Source organism: Canis lupus, chromosome 16, assembly GCF_003254725.2.
Source record: "Canis lupus dingo isolate Sandy chromosome 16, ASM325472v2, whole genome shotgun sequence".
In the NCBI taxonomy this organism is placed as follows: Eukaryota; Metazoa; Chordata; class Mammalia; order Carnivora; family Canidae; genus Canis; species Canis lupus.
The window spans coordinates 44,520,480-44,534,219 of record NC_064258.1 but is presented as its reverse complement, the minus strand read 5'-3'; the positions used below and the strand labels follow the sequence as shown (position 1 = coordinate 44,534,219).

Sequence of the window (13,740 nt, the reverse complement as noted above, 5' to 3'; positions counted from 1 at the left end):
GAGAAATAGTAGGGCACTCAATGTTTATCTTGAATAATAGTGGAATAAAGAGCCTCCTATTTCCCGGACAGTACAGTTTTCCCACTCTCCATCAGCACTGGCATGGTGGGAGGCAGTCTTCCCTAGAAAGATCAGAATAACAGGTAGAGGTGGTGGGCAACATGATGGTCTCTAGGCATCCAGACTGAAGCTACTTAGAGGAGGAAACCAAAATACAAAAGACAACTCCCGATTTTGCCATCACAAAAAGATTGGTCATATGAAAGAAAAGATTGGTCATAAGAAGGCATATCATGTGTCCTGCATTCATAAATTGCTGAAACTGTTGGAGTTCTAAAGGGTTGAGGGAAGACATTCTGGACTCAGGTGATTTCACTTTTTAAAAAACAATGATGCAGCTAATGAGAAAAAACAAACAACAAGGATATTGTACTATTAAATATCTCTTGACTGTTGAGACCAAGTGATGGGTTTAGTTCAGTGCTAGACTGAATTCATGAATATTTTCTTTCTTATTTCCACAATATCTCCCTGTGGGAAAGATAAATATCTGCCTAAGAACTTTATTTCTAATCGAAATAATATATCTTTTAGCCTTTAAAAAGAGTTGTATATATGGAATATAAGGATTAAAAACATCACTGTTGGATTAGTACTACAATATACTTACCTTAAGATTTTCATTTTTAAGACCCCACCAAAAAGGAGAATTACAGACCAATATCCCTGATGAACATGGATGCAAAAATTCTCAACAAGATACTAGCCAATAGGATCCAACAGTACATTAAGAAAATTATTCACCATGACCAAGTAGGATTTATCCCCGGGACACAAGGCTGGTTCAACACTCGTAAAACAATCAATGTGATTCATCATATCAGCAAGAGAAAAACCAAGAACCATATGATCCTCTCATTAGATGCAAAGAAAGCATTTGACAAAATACAGCATCCATTTCTGATCAAAACTCTTCAGAGTGTAGGGATAGAGGGAACTTTCCTCGACATCTTAAAAGCCATCTACGAAAAGCCCACAGCAAATATCATTCTCAATGGGGAAGCACTGGGAGCCTTTCCCCTAAGATCAGGAACACGACAGGGATGTCCACTCTCACCACTGCTATTCAACATAGTACTGGAAGCCCTAGCCTCAGCAATCAGACAACAAAAAGACATTAAAGGCATTCAAATTGGCAAAGAAGAAGTCAAACTCTCCCTCTTCGCCGATGACATGATACTCTACATAGAAAACCCAAAAGCCTCCTCCCCAAGATTGCTAGAACTCATACAGCAATTTGGTAGCGTGGCAGGATACAAAATCAATGCCCAGAAATCAATGGCATTTCTATACACTAACAATGAGACTGAAAAAAGAGAAATTAAGGAGCCAATCCCATTTACAATTGCACCCAAAAAGCATATGATACCTAGGAATAAACCTAACCAAAGAGGTAAAGGATCTATATACACTAAAAACTATAGAACACTTCTGAAAGAAATTGAGGAAGACACAAAGAGATGGAAAAATATTCCATGCTCATGGATTGGCAGAATTAATATTGTGAAAATGTCAATGTTACCCAGGGCATTTTACACGTTTAATGCAATCCCTATCAAAATACCATGGACTTTCTTCAGAGAGTTAGAACAAATTATTTTAAGATTTGTGTAGAATCAGAAAGGACCCCGACTAGCCAGGGGAATTTTAAAAAAGAAAACCATATCTGGGGGCATCACAATGCCAGATTTCAGGTTGTACTACAAATCTGTGGTCATCAAGACAGTGTGGTACTGGCACAAAAACAGACACATAGATCAATGGAACAGAATAGAGAACCCAGAAGTGGACCCTAAACTTTATGGTCAACTAATATTCGATAAAGGAGGAAAGACTATCCACTGGAAGAAAGACAGTCTCTTCAATAAATGGTGCTGGGAAAATTGGACATCCACATGCAGAAGAATGAAACTAGACCACTCTCTTGCACCATACACAAAGATAAACTCAAAATGGATGAAAGATCTCAATGTGAGACAAGATTCCATCAAAATCCTAGAGGAGAACACAGGCAACACCCTTTTTGAACTCAGCCACAGTAACTTCTTGCAGGATACATCCACGAAGGCAAAAGAAACAAAAGCAAAAATGAACTATTTGGGACTTCATCAAGATAAGAAGCTTTTGCACAGCAAAGGATACAGTCAACAAAACTAAAAGACAACCTACAGAATGGGAGAAGATATTTGCAAATGATGTATCAGATAAAGGGCTAGTTTCCAAGATCTATAAAGAACTTATTAAACTCAACATCAAAGAAACAAACAATCCAATCATGAAATGGGCAAAAGACATGAACAGAAATCTCACAGAGGAAGACATAGACGCGGCCAACATACACATGAGAAAATGCTCTGCATCACTTGCCATCAGGGAAATACAAATCAAAACCACAATGAGATCCCACCTCACACCAGTGAGAATGGGGAAAATTAACAAGGCAGGAAACCACAAATGCAGAGAAAAAGGGAACCCTCTTACACTGTTGGTGGGAATGTGACCTGGTGCAGCCACTCTGGAAAACTGTGTGGAGGTTCCTCAAAGAGTTAAAAATAGATCTGCCCTCTGACCCAGCAATTGCACTGTTGGGGATTTACCCCAAAGATTCAGATGCAATGAAACGCCGGGACACCTGCACCCCAATGTTTATAGCAGCAATGTCCACAATAGCCACACTGTGGAAGGAGCCTCGGTGTCCATCAAAAGATGAGTGGATAAAGAAGATGTGGTTTATGTGTACAATGGAATATTCCTCAGCCATTAGAAACGACAAATACCCACCATTTGCTTCAACGTGGATGGAACTGGAGGGTATTATGCTGAGTGAAGTGAGTCAATCGGAGAAGGACAAACAGTGTATGTTCTCATTCATTTGGGGAATATAAATAATAGTGAAAGGGAATATAAGGGAAGGGATGAGAAATGTGTGGGAAATATCAGAAAGGGAGACAGAACATAAAGACTCCTAACTCTGGGAAACGAACTAGGGGTGGTGGAAGCGGAGGAGGGCGGGGGGTGGGGGTGACTGGGTGACGGGCCCTGAGGGGGGCACTTGACGGGATGAGCACTGGGTGTTATTCTGTATGTTGGTAAATTGAACACCATTAAAAAATAAATTTATTATTAAAAAAAAAAGATTTTCATGTTTCCTAAAGTTTGACCATCACATTTGTATGCCTTTCCAATTTTCAGTTTTCAAAGATCAGATTTCTGCAGAGAATACTGATGTTTTAAAGCATTTCTAAAGATATAGACCATTTAAAGAGAGTTTCTTACAAGGCCTAAGAGCCACTTCATTATCATTAAAATAAAAAAAGCAACATAAACATTAGATTTTGAAATGTGTATTTTGCTAAAATAGAGATAGTGCTTCCATATGTTGTATTTGTGCTGTTGATTTGTCGTAGACAAATGTTTTCTTAAGAAGTAATAGTGGTTCATGTATAATTGTTTTTCTACAACTAAAGCCAAAAACTATTTTGTTCTATTTTAGCAATTGACATAATGTTAAAGCCAAAGTCCTTTCTCGAAATAATCTGCTCAGTTACATCACAAACACCTATCTGTAATTTATAATTCTGTGTGGCTATCATTTAACCTGTAAAAAGCACAATTAATATTTTCTGGCCTACACAGAAGTTAGCTATTTTTTCTATCCAATTTTGACCAAAATTAGGTATATCAAGTGAGGTCCTAAAGCATAGTGAGAAAGCAGAGGAAACTTTCCGAGTATAACATTTACAAATACTTCTGTTTGATTGAATTTTACAATGGCCAGAGAGAGAAAAATGCAGAGCTCTGTTAAGAATGAAGCTTAAAGATATGTTATGAATCTCTTAGACTGGTTGTTTCATAATCTTAATTATTGAAGTGGAGCATATGAAAGTCCTAAGCCAAAAAAAAAAAAAAAAAAAGAAAAGAAAAGAAAGAAAGAAAGAAAGTCCTAAGCCCTTAATTAGAGTAAGTAATAAGGTACTTTGGGTGTCAGGAATAAAAGTCTCCTGATTGTGATGAAAAAAAAATTAATAAAGGTCTATGATTTAGGAATATGCTTGAACAGTTGGGATTTTATGGGGTTTTTTTTGGTGTGTGTTTGCTTTGTTTTTGTTTTTATTTTCCTAGTTTTGTTCTGAGATGAAAGGAAGCAGCCAAATAATGCAATAAGCATGAAAAGAGGAAAGGGTAGGTTTTGGTCTTTTTGCTGAAATGGAGTAAACAGAACATGCCAGAGCTAAATGGGAATATCACTTGAGCAAATCAAAATCATCTTTCAGATAAATCTAACAAGGCCATGAAATACCATTAAACTGCTGTGAAATCTCACTTATTTGAAGAAGGCAAAATTCATGAGCACTCAAGAAGTTTTATTATATCCCAAATCTCTGGTATTGTTGTTGCCTGAAGAGTGAGAAAAAGTTAAATAGTGTTCTTTAACTTTTTAAAGATTTTATTTATTCATGAGAGACACACAGAGAGAGAAGCAGAGACACAGGCAGAGGGAGAAGCAGGCTCCTTGTGGGGAGCCCAATGTGGAACTTGACCCCAGGACCCCAGGATCATGACCTGAGCCAAAGGCAGACACTCAACCACTGAGCCACCCAGGCATCCTGTTTTCTTTAATTTTTAAGGAATGTTAGAGTTGGATGAAGTAGTGAAAGAAATCATTTCGTATTCACTGCAAAAGATGTCATTAACTTAAATTTATCCTATGTTCTGTGCACTTGTTTATAGCATATAATTTAAGAATGATAAGCATTTCATATTTACTACCTTAGTAAATAATGATATTTCATAGAAAAAGCTGAATTAAATACAAGATAAAAGTTCTCAGGTCTAGCAATTCTAGCCACAGATACATAGTGGAATCATAGAGTCATAATCCAAGGTTTATGCTTGTTGGATAGATTGTAGCTATAAAATCAGAAGGAAAAAATGAGCTTCCATAAATCAAATTCTGGAAATCCAAATTCGAAGCTGATGAAGACAGTCAAGAGGTAAAGAAAACATAATGTAAGAAATAAAACTCTCTCCATTTCTTTATAACTCTATGTTTTTCAATGGTTTTTCTGAAAATTCTGAATTGGTTTCCTACAGAAATAAAATTTTGGAGGTTGGCTATTATTCAACAAATATTTGTTGTGCCTCTACTTTGCACAAGTAAGCGAGTTTTCCTCTAGCTACTACACCCATGTACTACAATCCCATGGGCAGTGTTTCCTCTTAAAGATTTTATTTATTCATGAGAGGCACACACAGAGAGAGGCAGAGACCTCCACCACTGTGGATCTCCAGTCCTGAGATCTCTTTAAAATATCCTACATCTAGAAGCATAAATGTTTCAAGTAAGTGCATGAGTAATTTTCTTAGTTTCTTCTAATGCCTGAGGCAATTTCTATATAAGAACATACAAAGAAAAAAAAAAAAAACATACAAAGCATCTCCTGAGTTCAGTTAGCATTTGAAACTGGTCATGGATTTGACATCGGTGCCAAGAATGGGGTCACCTTATACTCAAGGTATTGACTCAGGTGATGGTGGTCTCTCCGATAATTGGTGTGCCTCCAGTCATAGAAGCACCAGGACTCTGAATTTGCTGGATGAAACCATGCTGCAACCTCTGAACCACCCCCTTCGGTGAAAGCACTTAGTATTCCATGACAGACAGAATATCCTATACCCTTTACACCACAGAGATATACTTGTGTCCACCTCAGTTCCATTTGCTTTGTTAATTTTTATTTTTTAATTTTTCCCATAGCCTTATCCTGTCTGTAAATTTCATGTATACTAAATTGGAGAACAATCAGAACTAGACCCTCATATCTACCCTTGCTCTTTTAGAATGGTGATGCTAAATATATATATATATGGTTTTTGTTTGCCATAACCTCACTTTCATTAGGATGCGTTAGTCCATAGACTTGCATGTGGACTTCTGTGCAGGGGGCCCTTTGAGGTCAATATGACTTTTGACCATGGTTCTTCACAAGATACTGCAGTGGTTTATGTGCAGGGGAAGAAACACGTATGAGGCATGAACCACATCCTTAGAGAATGTTCACTCTACTAGAGCAGATAAGACACGTAACGATGATTACAATGCAAACTGAAAGTTATGGCTGCTGCACAAGTAGCCATGAGAAGGACTGACACAAATATAAACTAGCAAATGTTGTCATACCCTCTGGGTATGGCAGGTAATTTCAGATCAGCTCAAGGAAGAAAGACTTAGTTTAACCTAGATGCAGGGTTCCTGAGCAGGTGGTTTTGAGGCCAAGAACTTCAGCCCTGTTTTCACTCCCTCCCCTTATTTTCTCTTCCCCTCAGAGCACCAGAGTTGTTCTGGACTCCATTTCAGTAAGAGGAGTGGTAACTTTCCCCTCAAGATAAGCTTGAAGTCCTTCTACTCTTTCTCTTTCCATTCCCAAGCAATCATACTGGGGGCTGACTTTTATTTTCTGCCCGTCTGATGTATAAGAGAGCTCAGGTTTTGTCCACCGTGTGAGGGAAGGTCCAATTCTCTTCCCAACTGCATTGTCCTTCCCTGCATTCACCTGGGCAGGGACCCCTTCAGGGCAATCAACTCCGCCACACAGCCCACAGCCCTGTGTCTACTCATCATCCTTACTGAACAGGGAACCTGGTGGACATACTCCGAGGTCAGCCAACCACAGCCCCCCAGGCTGGAAGAACTGCTCTCTATCCATGGGAGGGAATAGGTAGTTTCATTTATGTAAATATATGAATAATAAAAATAAGAACTTTGAGTCAGTTCTGAACTTGTATGTGAATTTTGGGTCTCACATCTCAAGAAGAAAATAAAATGAGCGGACAAGTAGGAAGACTGTGTTTGCAAAACAAAGGTACACCAGCAAAGGTTTTGTAGGAAGCACATATAAAGAATTCTTACAAATAAATTAAAAAATACCAAATTACATACCAATTGGCAAAAGATATGAGTAGGAATTTATCAGTGAATGAAGCACAACTGATGCATAACATATGAAAACTTGCTGCACCTCTACAGCAATCACAAGAATGCCGGGTGGAAGTGGAGTAAGCCAGTATTTCACATCGACCTGAGGGGTCTGCCTTACTGAATAGTAGAATGTGTAACCGATTTAACTCTCTGTGCCTTAGTTTTTCCATTCCGAGGATGAGAATTCTCTTCACCCATGTTTGCCACAGTCTGGTCTGCTGTTCTACATTCTTTTAAATTCTAATGCCTTACCTGTTCCATTACATCCTTTCTTCTCACCCTTGTATCAGTTTCTAATGGATTTAGCAGGAAGCAGACATTTCGGTTCAACATGTACAAACCTGTGAAAACATTAAAGGAATGGAAGTGGAAATGGAAATTTCAGGCCACCAGGTGTCTTTATGCATAAACATAAATAATGCTGCCATAAAACTGACCCCAGCTTACCTTTTAAGTAGGAAAACATTCTCCTTTAATCCAACACGGGTAATTATGGATGATTCATTTGCTACTAATTTGCTGGAAACTCAATTCAGAAAATGCTCACAATATATATATTTTAAGGCTTTCGTTAACACATGACACTCGACAGGAATCTGTTCACTCATACACTTCTTCTGAGGAAGTCTTTAGATGTGTCTCCTAATCAGTATAATGAGCTTTCTGGAATTTATGAAATCTAAAGTTCCTTTCAGCTTTCAAGTTTCAGCTCTGTGTTTTCACTGTGAAGGACTGTTTACTTCTATAAAAACAGATTGAAGAGCTATTACGGATCTCCGTCCCTCTTCCCATCCTCTCTGCTTCTGGGTCTAAGTCAAGTTAGTCTTTTCCCTCTCCCCTTCTTCCGCTGCCTCTCTCTCTAGCTGTCATCCCTCATATTCTATTGCTCTCTCGCTCTCTCTCACTCCATGATTACAAATAAAATTAAATAAAATAAACCAAATCAGAAACTTGTACTAACTGTCTAAAACGTCATCCTTCACAAAATTAAAAGCACTGCTCCCGGGCTTTAGTATACAATACACAGTTATGAACTTAACAAAGTTAGAATAACCCATATTCTCTTTGGAATCATGGTCTTTTACAATGAGATATATTCGCTAGTAACGAACAGATGATCCATCTTCCTGTTATCAAAAGTTAGCTTCCTCAAGTCTTCCAGGAATTTTTAGGAGGTCTCAAAGCAATTGCTCACAACCTGGTCTGTCAGCAGGAGACCCCAAGCCTCCCAGTCACTTCACTTGCACTTTGGCTCTGGCTCCCCGGGAAGCCATCTGGTCAGCTTTGCCTCTCATCTGCCCTTCTAGAGAAGGTCGCTGACCCTGCAAGACGCTGACTCCAGATGCTGGTGAAATCCCAGCCTTGTGGTGAAAAAGGATCTCTAGATTCCCAGTAAAGGTAGGGACAATGGCTATTTCTCTAACAAATGCTCTACTTCATTATCAGGGCAATGGGGTGGTTTTGCATCTATGCTTATCTCAATTCTTCATGAAAAAGGGCATTGCCATGTTCTGGTCCTCTCTGGGGTAGCCTAAGTCTCACTCATGGTTCAAGGGGCATGTGTGGAACGGATGCCTTTCCATGAGAGAGGGATAGAGCCTCCTGTTGTCCCCCTAAATTGTGCTCTCATGTAGAATGTCAATTCTCTTCTCCCATGCTGTCTTCCCAATAATCCATTTCTCATGCTATTCATCTTCCTTAACTATATTACCAATTTGGAATTTAAAATTCTTTCTTTCTCCCAGTTACCAAAACTGCTTCTCCCTCCTCCAATCATTCTAGTTAAAAAAAAAAAAAATGGTTTCCACTGTTGATAAAGATATAAGCATATCTTAGAAGAAGATAGGGATCCCACCCAACTATTCCTAGGGGCCATATTAAATAATCAGATTGACCTGCCAGACCCAGAACTTGAACCTGATGCATGAACTTGGTGGGAGATACTGATTACGTCTTTATCACCCTGAATGAGAGCAAAACCTGCATTTGCTTAGCTAGAAGGGAAGTTAAGTGTGGACTAGACCTTGTTTTTATCATTTGTCTGCAGTGCCGTATATTTTTCTGACTGCGTGCAAGCACTCTGTAAAACATTTGAAAATTGCACATGTATAAATCACTCTGAAATCTTATCACACTGAGACAACCACTGTTAAGATGTTGTCATCCCTATTTCATGTCCCTCTTTTGAACATATATGCAAATGCAGACTATATTTACACAAATGGGATCATATCACACTTCCTGTTTGCATCTTGGAAATTTTTAATGTTGACTTTTTTTATCATGCTCCTTGTAAGTCCTCTTATTTTTTTTATCGTTCATATTGTTTGGCTAGAGCTGCTTATTGAATTTCTTTCTCTTTCTCTGACTGCAGAATTGTCTTAAGAAGGAGACCACAAACATCCATGTACCCAACATCTCACTAAAACTAAAATATCACCACACATCTTATATCTCCTCCTCTCCTTCTCCCATGTGTTAACCACCATCATGATTTGGTATTTGTCCCTCTCATGAATATCTTCAACCGTGGGTCATATACATCTTTGTCCCTCAACAACATGTAACCTGGGATCCCTGGGTGGCGCAGCGGTTTAGCGCCTGCCTTTGGCCCAGGGCGCGATCCTGGATACCCGGGATCGAATCCCACGTCGGGCTCCCGGTGCATGGAGCCTGCTTCTCCCTCTGCCTATGTCTCTGCCTCTCTCTCTCTCTCTGTATGACTATCATAAATAAATAAAAATTATAAAAAAAAAACAAAAAAACAATATGTAACCATTTCATATGTTTTTTCACCTTCATACAAATGATCATACTTTATATATATTTTTCTGGAACTTCTCTTTTTGTCACTCAATTAGATAGGAGTAACTCTAGCTTATTTATGTTTGCCATTTTGTAGCATTCTAGTCTATAAATGTGCCTGTTGTTTATCTATTCCCCTGTTAATGGACATTGGTATTATTTTCAGCCTTTTTTTTTTTTTTTTTTTTTTTGCTATCCTGAGACACGTTGCCCTGAATATTCTTTTCAAGTCAAGAGGCAGTATAGCACAGCAGTTTGAACATGGACTCCGGCTGCATGAATTTGACACATGACAGTCCATTTAATAGCTAAAAAGCCTTGAAAAAGTTATTTAATCTTTTCATGTCTCAGTTTCCCATTTTATTTTATTTTTTATTTTTTTTATAAAGTTTTTATTTATTTATTCATGAGCGACACAGAGAGGCAGAGACAGGCAGAGGCAGAAGCAGACTTCCTGCAAGGAGCCTGATATGGGACTTGATCTCAGATCCTGGGATCACACCCTGAGCCGAAGGCACACGCCCAACTGCTGAGCCACCCAGGTGTCCCAGTTTCCCATTTTAAAATAGAGATAAAATCTACTTCATAAGAATATTGAGATGAACATTAGATTGAAGCATAAGTAATTGTGATTGCTATAGGCCAAAGACAGTCAGCTATCAGCATTTTCATATGGTACAAACTAATAAATGAGTTAATACACATGTTTTATATTGTAACTATACAATAAATATTCAGTAATGTTAACTGTGCTGATAGTAATGATGATGATTATATTGAGGGTATCTCTTTGTGTAGATGTGTATAAGAGTTTCTCTGACCTGTATAACTAGAAACTGAATTGGTGCATCACAGGATTTGTATAAATTCAACTTTTCTTTTCAAAATATTCACCAGAGTTTTCCTATCCAAGATATATTTTAGCTTACCATCTATTTGGGTCTTCTTTAATCTATTTTAATAAAGTTTTAAGATAAATTTGTTATAAATTTCTGCGTGTGTGTACATACTTAGTACTGGTTCAACAAAGCAACTTGTACACTTTACATGTTTAAAAGTGAACATCATCTTTCCTTTCCAGGGAAACAAAAAGAAAATTTGAAAATAAAGAGAAACGAAATTACAATAAGGAATGTCAATTCCAAATAAGATCCTACAAGTTTTATGGATTCTTCCATTGAGTGGTGGGGTTTAATTCATCATTAAGAATGGAATTAAGTTTTTCCCCTATTCCCTCCCACATCCTTTCTCTCCTTCCTCCTCCCATTGCTCTTCTCTTGCTTCTGCTTTAGCCAATGGGATATTTTTAAGTTATATATTATTCATATTCATTGCTGTTACCTAAAAATTCAATTGATTTTTTTTCTTTTTTGCTTTAATATTTCAGATTCAAAGGTGAACATCCTGAACATCTTCTGATGTTCTGATGTCAAGGGTAGACAGGACTCTGATTATCTCTTCTGATCCTGTGACTTCTTCATGTTTCTGGAAGATTAACATGACCTTCCTCAAATGAGCAGACACCATCTTTGCTTCCCATGGATCAGAAAAGCTCCTTGTTGAGCTCTCGCTAGGACTGTCACCCAGAGCTCTTAGACACTGTTTCTTTGGTTTGCTTTAGCTCAAAGGGAAAATCTTGTTACAACTGTACCCAGAGGAGCCCTTGGCCTTTTCTGCTCCTTGCTCCCTCCCGAGTTTCTCTGTGGCCCCGCTAGCCACACCTGGTGATTGGCCTGACCTGCCATATCTTCCTTCCCTCTGCCTCTACTCTTTCTTTTTCCTCTCTATTCAGAGGATCAAGAGATGCATGCATACTGTGTATCCTTCAGTCCCAAGAACAAGGTTCCAGCTGAGAATAGATAGATACCTACTATTCAAAGTTGTCAATGAAGTCAAAATTGTATTGGTCATACGAGCTGATATGACTTAAATTTATTAGTAATAGGAGAATGTTAATTTAATATAAGAGATTACTAGTAAAAAGTATAATGAATAGTTTCAGGACAAAGCATAGTAAATAATTCAATGACAAATGATTAAATATTAAAATGAATTTAATTAATTTAAGAGAGATAACTACAAAAAGATTTTCCATGGGCTAGCACAGAGTAGACTACTTTCCCCAGATTGATATATATATAGTATTGTACAGAAACAACTATTCAAAATCTCATGGTTCCCGTATTTCCTTATGCCAGTGACTATCCTCTCTTGTCTATCTCCATTTTTCTCCCCTGTCTACTGGACCTTTTCCAACATCATGTAAGTCAAATTTACTATCTGTCATTTTAAAAAATAAAAACAAAACTACTCCCTGCAACTGTTGTTTTATCTCTGCTTTTCAAAGCCAAGTTTTTTCAAAAGCCTCAATTATAGTTTGCATCTCCTCTTCTCTACCTCCCGTTCACCAACAATCCATTTCATTTTGGCTCACCACGTTCATCCACCTGCACCAAAACTGCATCTGCAGATGGCACATGCCATTTTCCACATGGCATCTCTGAGTCCTTCCCCCCTGAGCCTCTCAGAAGCATTTTCTCCGTGCTCCACCATAGCACATTAGGCTTCTTTCCTTCCTCCCCAGGTCTGCTATCTCCTCAATTTCCATTGCCAGCCTTGGCCTCCCTCTCCAGCCTCACAATGTACACTTTCTCTTTCATTCTAGGCACATGTCCTTTCAGTTCCTAGAATATTCGAGACTCTTTTTCGCATGTTGTTCCTTCTCTTTGGAATGCTCTTCCCTAGTCTTTCATACAGATATATCTACTCAGCTTAAACACTACTTGCTCAGGAGGCCCCGTCTGACCCCTCAACTAGTTAGATCCACCTTTATTTATTTATTTTTATTTAGATCCACCTTTAAATAATCTCCTGGCAGCCGGTAATCTTTCCTCATTTAAAAAAATATATATGTATAAAATATAAATATATATTGTATATAGTAGGCTATATCATATATAGTATATTGTAGGATATATTATATATTTCATCTTTATATTCACAACTAAATTCTAAGCTCTATAGAATGAGAAACTATGATTTTTATTCACTACCACAGAATTAGCATATAGTCAGCATGCCAAAATATTTGTTAATTGAAAGACAAAAAAAATTCTAGGGGCATCAGTAGGTTAAGCATTCAACTCTTGATTTCAGCTCATCTTATGCTGTCAGGGTTGTGAGATCCAGCACATGTCAGGCTCCACGCTCAGTGTGGAGCTTGCTTAAGATTCTTTCTCTCCCTCTGCCCCTCATCCCCTACACACACATATGCTATAAATAAATAAATAAATAAATAAATAAATAATAAATAAATAAATAAATAAATAAAGTAACATACAAGTCATACAGAAAAAAAGAAAAAACTTGTGTTTTTTGGAAACTAAAATAAATTTTGCCTACTTACAGAAAGAGATCAGTTGGAAGTTTTCCTTGGATTGAGAGCATCCTTTCCTATGAAGGGAAATTGATCTTGAGTCTGGATAGTAGCCCATTAATATCGGTGTAAGTTGCTTTGTGGGTCATATTGTTGACTTTTGAAAATATTTCAGTATACTGACCTATCTAAATGGAAAATGTCTTTCTTAAATTGGCTATAGTTTCATGTGAGTGCCACCATTCCTGAAGAAAAGGTAAGATGCTTTCCTGTTCGAATGACTTAACACTTTGAATTAAAATAAAAAAAAAATTATAAGTTCAGGGCAAAAAGTAAATATAGATCTAGTGGAATATTTAATAAAAGCTTTTTAAATGTGTTTTGCTTGTAGGTAGTTCATGTTCCTTTTTTATTGCATAATGGGAAAACCCCACTCGAATTCCCAGGATTCTATGGTGACTTGAGCTTGAATTCTAGATACTATGGCTTCCCCAGGAAAGAAGCAGCCATCCCAACATAT

General features: G+C 37.8%; 1 pseudogene; it reads right to left on the bottom strand.

The window, feature by feature from the left end:
- Positions 1-7,237, bottom strand: part of LOC112675165 (COP9 signalosome complex subunit 3-like) — a 55,498-nt pseudogene extending 48,261 nt beyond the window's left edge.
- Between the last annotated feature and the right edge of the window lie 6,503 nt (positions 7,238-13,740).